This window comes from Microcaecilia unicolor, chromosome 3 (assembly GCF_901765095.1).
Source record: "Microcaecilia unicolor chromosome 3, aMicUni1.1, whole genome shotgun sequence".
In the NCBI taxonomy this organism is placed as follows: Eukaryota; Metazoa; Chordata; class Amphibia; order Gymnophiona; family Siphonopidae; genus Microcaecilia; species Microcaecilia unicolor.
This window is the reverse complement of record NC_044033.1, coordinates 251,286,239-251,294,449: the sequence shown is the minus strand read 5'-3', so window position 1 is coordinate 251,294,449 and position 8,211 is coordinate 251,286,239.

The following is an 8,211-nucleotide window of genomic DNA, read 5'->3' as shown; positions in this document are numbered from 1 at the left end:
TTGCTCTGTGTTTGTATACATCATCCTGTCCACCACACCATGGATAGCTGCCCACTGTAAACAAAGGGGAAAAGGGGGGTCCACTCCTTCCACAAAAACGCAAGCACACCAAACAAAAGGTGGAAGAAAACCAAGTCCAAGTGACCAGCCAAAACACAGGAGTAAGAGCTCCAAACAAAGTTTTATTAGGACCCTGTATCATTCCTATAAAAGAACCCGGGCAGAGGAGATGTATAGATAGGAAGAATGCAGTGTTTCTGGGGTAACAATTAGCACAATAAGAAGCACCCTCACCCTCATGCTTTCCTAACACACAAAGTCTTGGTTTGATATTTAGCAGAAGATTTATCGACCCCTGAAGAAGGCATTGTTGCCGAAACACAGACTGTGTAGGGTCCTAATAAAACTTTGTTTGGAGCTCTTACTCCTGTGTTTTGGCTGGTCACTTGGACTTGGTTTTCTTCCACCTTTTGTTTGGTGTACCTGCTCACTGTGCCATGCAAAGGAGACCTGCCTGTGCTCACAGCCATGATCCTGTGCACTGTGGATCACTGCCATTTCTGCTCTCATATCTATTAGCTTATGATTTTCTTTGTAAATTGCTGTACTGTGCTGCACAACTGACAGGTTGTAATATACCATGACGTCCCGATTACACAATCAACTTGAACTGGAACTGCTGGATTGGTTCAAATCATTTCTTAGTAACAGATGTCGCAGGCTGACATTCTCGATAGCAGAGGTGCCAAGTTCCCCAGTTCCAGGCTGGGGATTGTGGGACAGTCCTGGATTTCTGACCAGCCCATCCTGGCGCACTATGGGACTTGCCGTACTGATTTCAATGGGCAGGATCAGGGACTACAAATCCCACACTGCCTTGGGATGTAAGTTCAAAACCAGGACTGGCCACAGCATCTCCAGCCTGGAACAGGGTACCTTGGAATCTGTGCAACAGCCGTTCAACTTGATTTGCACTAATGAGAGGCCTTTTCTGCAGGACAGACACGATCTGCGGACTGTTTGTAGCGCTTGCAGCGGTTACAGGACACAGACACATTTTTTTGTCCCCGTAGATACTTCTCTAACTCATGGGCTGATGCTCAGAACCAAATGCGGGCGCGAGAGGGGATTAACGCTGGACTAGCGCCCGCATGAGTGAGCGCAGTAATGCTCTAAGGATCTAGCATGGAAGACAACGAGCGCACCAGAGATTAGCGCAAATAGCATGCTAATGACCTCATTAGCATCCATTTGATTTCATTTCCTATTCCAGCCCAATGCTCAGAGAACGGTGCCCAAAACAAAGCTGCCTTACTGCTGAAAAATAGAACACCAGCTCGGAGCAGGCATTAGGGTATTTGAAGAGAGGGTTTCTCATGAGTCTTTACAAGCAGGACTGGAGGAATAGCCTAGTGGACGCCAATGCATAAGGCATCGTGACTTGCCAATAGTTACTTGGCCCCCTGAGGAAGCTAATTGTAAAGTGAAACGGTGAGCCCTGTTGGGCAAAATTGTATAAGCTAAGTAACATTATTAATTCAAGCAACTGCCTAACATCACGCTTAAATGACACTCTAATGGGCTTTATTTAACCCCCATATAGAGCCTTTACTTTCATGCAAGTGGAGTTTTCAGACCGGTGATAATAACTGAGTCAATTGAATGCTGGCATTGAGTGCAGTCATCACACTGCTGCCACGCTGTGACTACTGAGGTTGTTTCTCCACTTTAAATAAGAAAAAAGTCTAGTTTTCACTGGATACCACACATTCTGAACAAGACTGTGTTAGTTAAGCATATTTCAGCTCATTGCTAGGAATAGCCTAGTGGCCAGTGCAGCTGCCTGAAAATCTGGAAAAGTGGGTTCAATTCCCAGTGTAGCTCCTGCTGTGTGACTCTACACATATCACTCAACCCTCTGTTGCCCCAGGTATATAAACCACTTTGATTATAACCAGTGTGTTTCTTCTAGCAAAAAAGGTGCCAGTACTTAAATGCCAGGCCACCCCTCAGGGGTGGGGTGATCACTGAGGGGACCCTCCCCACAATAGCCAGGCCCCCTGCAACCAGTCACAGAATCTATGACAAGGCAGAATTGGTGTGTAGAGCCTGAGCTCTTTCATTAAAACTTGGGGTCCATGGGTCAATTTTATTAGAGTAGACAATGGAAAAGATGCCAGTACTCAGTACCCCCAAGTACCCCCTCAAAAATGCCCTGATTATAACCTACAGAAAAGTAGCACATCAAGTCCCATCCTTTCCCTTAAAATCTGATGGCTTTTATATAGCAAGAAAGATTTGCATGTACTGGAGGAAGTGCAAATCTCTCATGAATATTCATTGCGGGTATCCTGAAAACCTGATGGGCTGGGCTGCCTCCAGGACCAGGCTTGGGAACCACTGCCCTAAGCGCTGGTAGTAAGAGAAGAATGTGTGCAAGTCAGATCAAACCCCAAAGTGAAAGCACGCATTGGTGCCTGTTTCTGCGTTTTTTCCAAGTTAAAAAGAAATATATATTAAAACGCAGGTATTTAAAGATGCAGAAAACAGACTCCGGTGTTTGCTTCACTTTCGAGTATGCCAGGGGCATGCTTACTGTAAAACTCTTCTACGCGCTTTCACTTTAACAGCGCATATATAATTTGAATTCCATTTCCTTTGAGCATTGGCGAGCTAGGTTTCTGCGCCGTTGGCTTACCGCAGGAGTTCTGAGCATCGGCCTGTCAGCGCTTTACATTCTCAACTCAGCCAGTCGGATTTTCAGGATAACCACAATGAGTATGCATGAGAGATTTGCATGTATTATCTTAATTATCTGCCAATTTCTCATTCATATTCATTGTGGACATTCAGAAAACTTGATTGGCTGTGTGCCCTGAGGGCTGGATTGAGAAGTGCTGCCCTAAAGCTTTATTCTGAATCAGGAGTAGGCAGTTCCTGTCCTCGAAAGCCCCAGGCAAGTCAGGTTTTCAGGATATCCACAATGAATTCCTTGCCCGAGAATGTGGTAAAGGTGGTTAGCTTAGCAGGGTTTAAAAAGAGTCCAGGCGGCTTCCTAAAGGAAAAGTCCATAGACCATTATTAAATTGACTTGGGAAAATGCACTGCTTATTTCTGGGATAATCTTCACCTGCCTCGGGCTCTTCAGGACCACAATTTCCTACCCCGGCTCTGAAATAATATTGCAGTGGGAGGGGGGTGCTCTGCTGTTGGAGATTTGGTTGAAATACCTCAGGTAAAATATCCCGCCTGAAATTAGTAATTCAACAAGTAACGTATCAAAATTCTTTTCCAGTACACAGGGAATGGTCTCAAAAATCATGTTTATGTCCTTCTTACTTATTGAAAGGTATTCCTTCGGCATTGATAGTTTGGCTTAGGTTACTGATTGAAGGATGGGATATTTCCTTTAGAATTAGGACAAAATTTTCTTATCTCCTATTCCAAAATCACAGATCTATCAGGGATTTCCAACCTTCGGCCAGTGGATAGTATTCCCTGCATGGCAAAACGTACATTACATCTCAAATTACTTCATACCTGGAGTCTTTTCATTGCCTGATTTTCAGTCTGGATTCAGGACCATGCATCCTTATTGGTATTTTGGGTTTCTACAGTTCGTGAATTTCTTAGCCAGGGAATTCACAATGTCTTACTTCAGTCTGATATCTCGGCAGCATTTGACACAGTGGATCACGATAATTTGATGTAAAGGCTGAGTGAATATGGTGTATCTGGTGCTGTTTATAAACAGATCCAAAGGTTTTCTGAGAAATAGATCATATTGCATTAAGAAGAATAACAATTTTTGGGGGAGGAGCAAGATGGCGTCCTAGCTGAGCTCACAGACGCTCTCTAACTGTTTGCTGGTGAACACGAAGAATTTCCCCGGATTTCGATATGCCTCATACCAAAAGAAAGGGGACGACAACAGTGCAACCGCCAGTGGCACTAACGTCCTCCCCTATACAGCAAACACTTGATCGCTTTGTGAGAAGCTTACCATCTGAATCCAGATTGGCGACACCCGCTGAGATCGGCGCAGAAGGAGCTACGTCGGTCAGGGATTTAGAGACCACGCTTTCGCCTCCGTTGCTGAAACCGCCTCCCTGTCCCGCTGGAGCCAGAGTGGAGTCAAGAGCACAAGTAGATACCGATGTAGTTTTTGACTTGTCTCTTTCTGGCGGTTCTTCCCCTGATGCACCAGTGGAGAATATTCTGGAGCAACAAATGCCCCAGGAGGTGACTATCCTGCTTATTTTCGAAAGAGAAAAACGCCTATAGTGCGACCTAAATCGGGAGATAGACGTTTATCTCGCAAAGGCGCCCAAATCGGTAAAATCAAAAGCCGATTTTGGACGTTTCCAACTGCACTCCGTCGTGGAAACGAATAAAGTTGACGGGGGCGTCGGAGGCAGAACTTGGGTGTGGTTATCGGCCGAGGAGAGATGGGCGTCTTTAGCTGATAATTGAAAAAAAAAAAAGGCGTTTTTACCGCGATTTTGGGTCACTTTTTTGGAGCCTTTTTTTTCACGAACAAGTCCCAAAAAAGTGCCCCAACTGCCCAGATGACCACTGGAGGGAATCAGGGATGACCTCCCCGGACTCCCCCAGTGGTCACTAACCCCCTCCCACCAAAAAAACCCCACTTTACAAACTTTTTTCCAGCCTGTATGCCAGCCTCAAATGCCGTACCCACCTCCATGACAGCAGAATGTGTTTCATCCTGTTACAGCCTTTCCCTGGGTCAGATGTGGCTCTCGGGTGCAGTACAGGGTCACATCAGCATTGCATTGTGGTGGGTGTAGGGTATTGGGCTCCGTGATTTCATTAGCTTGTGTTACAGTCTCATGATGTTGGTAGTTGGTAGGCTCTTCTCCCATGGTGCTTTTCCCACTGGGTCAGAGTGTGCCCTGTTGTGTTTCCTGTTGTAGTCCATGCGGTAGTGGCCATTTTTGTAAGCCAGTTTTAGTTCCCTTTCCTGTGTTAGCCACGTTACAGAACTTAGTTCTTACCTTGAATGTGGCTGAAAGAGGGCATTGTACAGCATTCTGCCAGCTCTGACCTACTGCTCATCTCAGTACCAGGGAGACTCGTTGCCAGTGGGGCACAACCTCTGATCTGCAGCTAACTGTGAGTAAAGGCGGTTATTCCAATACAGGACGTTTTCGGAGAGATTAGTCTTCAGGTGTCAACTGGTGTGCCAATGTTATATAGCAGCAACGAGGCCTGCGTGTATGCAGGTCCCTGGAGCACTTTTAGTGGGTACCGCAGTGCACTTCAGCCAGATGGCCCCAAGCCCATCCCCCCCCCACCTGTAACACTTGTGCTGGTAAATGGGAGGCCTCCAAAACCCACTGTACCCACATGTAGGTGCCCCCTTCACCCCTAAGAGCTATGGTAGTGTTGTACATTTGTGGGTAGTGGGTTTTGGGGGAGGGGGGTTGGGTGCTCAGCACCCGTGGTAAGGGAGCTATGCATGTGGGAGCGTTGTCTGAAGTCCACCGCACTGACCTCTAGGGTGCCCAGTTGGTGTCCTGGCATATTAGGGGGGCCAGTGTACTACGAATCCTGACCCCTCCCATGACCAAATGGCTCGGATTAGGACGTTTTTGAGCTGGGCGTTTTTAGTTTCCATTATCGCTAAAAAAAAGAAACGCCCAGCTCAAAAACGTCCATTTTTTTCGAAAATACGGTTCGGCCCGCCCCTTCACGGACCCGTTCTCAGAGATAAACGCCCCTGGAGATAGGCGTTTCCGTTCGATTATGCCCCTCCATGGCAGCTATATGGACGGCGCTTCAGAGACTGACTATTGAGGTGGCTAAATCCACTAAAGAAGTTTCCTTGTTAACAAGTAAGTTGAATCTAATGTCAGAATCTTATGACGAAATAAAAAGAGAATCTTTAACTCAAACTTCCGCTATTAAAGAAGAGATTACTAAAGTTAAAACAACGGTAGATTCTCTGGTTAAAGATAAACTTTTTACTGCTCACAAAATAGAGCAGATAGAAAACTACAACCGACGCCTCACTCTCAGAATGTTAAATTTTCCAATGTCACCTGCTTTGACGCCTCGAGATTTTCTTAAGAAATATTTTCAAGAGATTTTGAAGTTAACTCCCGTGGAGATTCCTCCCTGTAATAAGGTGTATTATTTACCTAATGTTCAAAAACCGCGAGAGACACTTGAATCCCCCTGCTATAGATATGCAAAACTTAACTGCATTATTAGAGGAATCGATGATAGAAATAACATCTAGACGGACTCTTATAGTATCTATGGTCTTTGAACAGGACTTGAATTTGAGTATGAAACTTTACTTTAAATATTCTTCAACACTGTTCTATGGACAAAAAATCTGGGTTTATCCCGATGTTACAAAAACAACACAGCAAAGGCGAAAACAATTTCTTTTTTTTAATTATTTTATTTATTCTAAATTTTGTTTTACAAGTCGCAATAACATACTTGTTGAAACACAGAGAGCATTAAATTCAAAGAAAAAATTAAACATAAACCAATAAGATTCATTATGTAACATTCACATCTCTTCCTCAGACCACAAATCGAAAAGGAAGGGGGAGTGTAGTAAATAATTAAGAGTATTTGAAAAGAAGAAAAACATTAGCAACATTAGTGGCTTAACTTCTGATGTTTCCTCGTCTAATTTTATACCATTATTCCTTAATCAAGCTTTTCCTATCAACAAAGGTCTGTAACTGATCTGGATCGTAGAAAATATACTTCTTACTCAAATATTTAACAATACATTTACAGGGATAGGCAAGTAGGAATGAGGCTCCCATCCCTCTCACTTTTTCCCTTAGCAACAAAAATTTCCTTCTTTCCTGCGTTGTTCTAGTAACGTCAGGATAGATCCATATTTTTTGACCATAAAATGGTTTCATAGAATTCTTAAAATAGAGTCTCATCAGTGCACTTGTTCGAATATTAAAGACACAATAAGCGTACCGCGAGTTTCCACTTCAGTAATGGATTCTTCCAGGATGGCAGTCAAATTTTGGAGATCTATTTCACTTCCCTCTTGTCCAGGTACATCTTTTTTTAAAGGCATTTTAAAGTAATAATTACAAGGAGGAATAGCTTGAGGAGATATACTCAGATCCTCCATTAGGAATTTTTTGAAAATATCTTTTGGTGTTATTCCAGGCACTTTGGGGAAATGTAATAGTCTCAAAGTTAGTCTTCTATTGTAATTTTCTAACTGTTCAATTTTTGTTATGAACCATGAGTTTATCCTTTATCAAAGAGTCTGTAGTATTTTTTAAACTCCTCGAAAACAATTTCTTGCATTAAGAGACGAAGTGAGAGCATTGGGAGCAACCTTTACTTTGGTATACCCTTGTAAGTGTATAATTCGAATGTCTGGCATTAAATACGTTTTTTTTGAGCCACCTCAACTAAAGTCTTTTCTGGACGCTAAAATTCCATCTAACTGAATAAGAAAATTGATTCAGCAATTAAAGAAGAATCTACAAACAGGACTATGCCAATTTGAAGCAATCTCGTTTTTTCTTTTGGATTATATTTCTCCTTAAATTTGTTTAGTCCGCTCCCCCCACCCTTTGGTGGTCTAAGGAAGAGCGAAAAGATTGCTTTGTTTAATATATGCTAGATGTAGCATTTAGTTTTTCTTTGAAACATTTCTCTGTATTTCTTTGCAAACTGGATACGTTTGTATTTTTGTGAAAACTATAAATAAATAAAAAGAAGAATAACAATTTTTTATTTACATAGACGTCAGACTTTGGTGTCCCGCAGGGTTCACCGTTGTCTCTGATTCTCTTCAGTGTATTTAGGAGTTCTTTGGGTTTGGTTTTGGATGTATCGGGTTATTGTGGTTGTTCATATGTAGATGACATCTTTTGAGTGCCAGGACTTATGCCTGCTGAAACCGGGTGTGATTCCCGGAGCCCCCTTTTGGGTGGTGCGCTATGAGACTTGGGCGGATTTGAGTGGAAAGGGTAGACGTGAATCGCTTGTTTACTCTTTCCAAATATACTAGGACTAGGGGGCATGCAATGAAGCTACAAAGTAGTAAATTTAAAATGAATCAAAGAACATATTTCTTCACTCAACATGTGATTAAACTCTGGAATTCGTTGCCAGAGAATGTAGTAAAAGCAGTTAGCCCTAGCAGGGTTTAAAAAAGGTTTGGCTGGCTTCCTAAAGGAAAATTCCACAGAC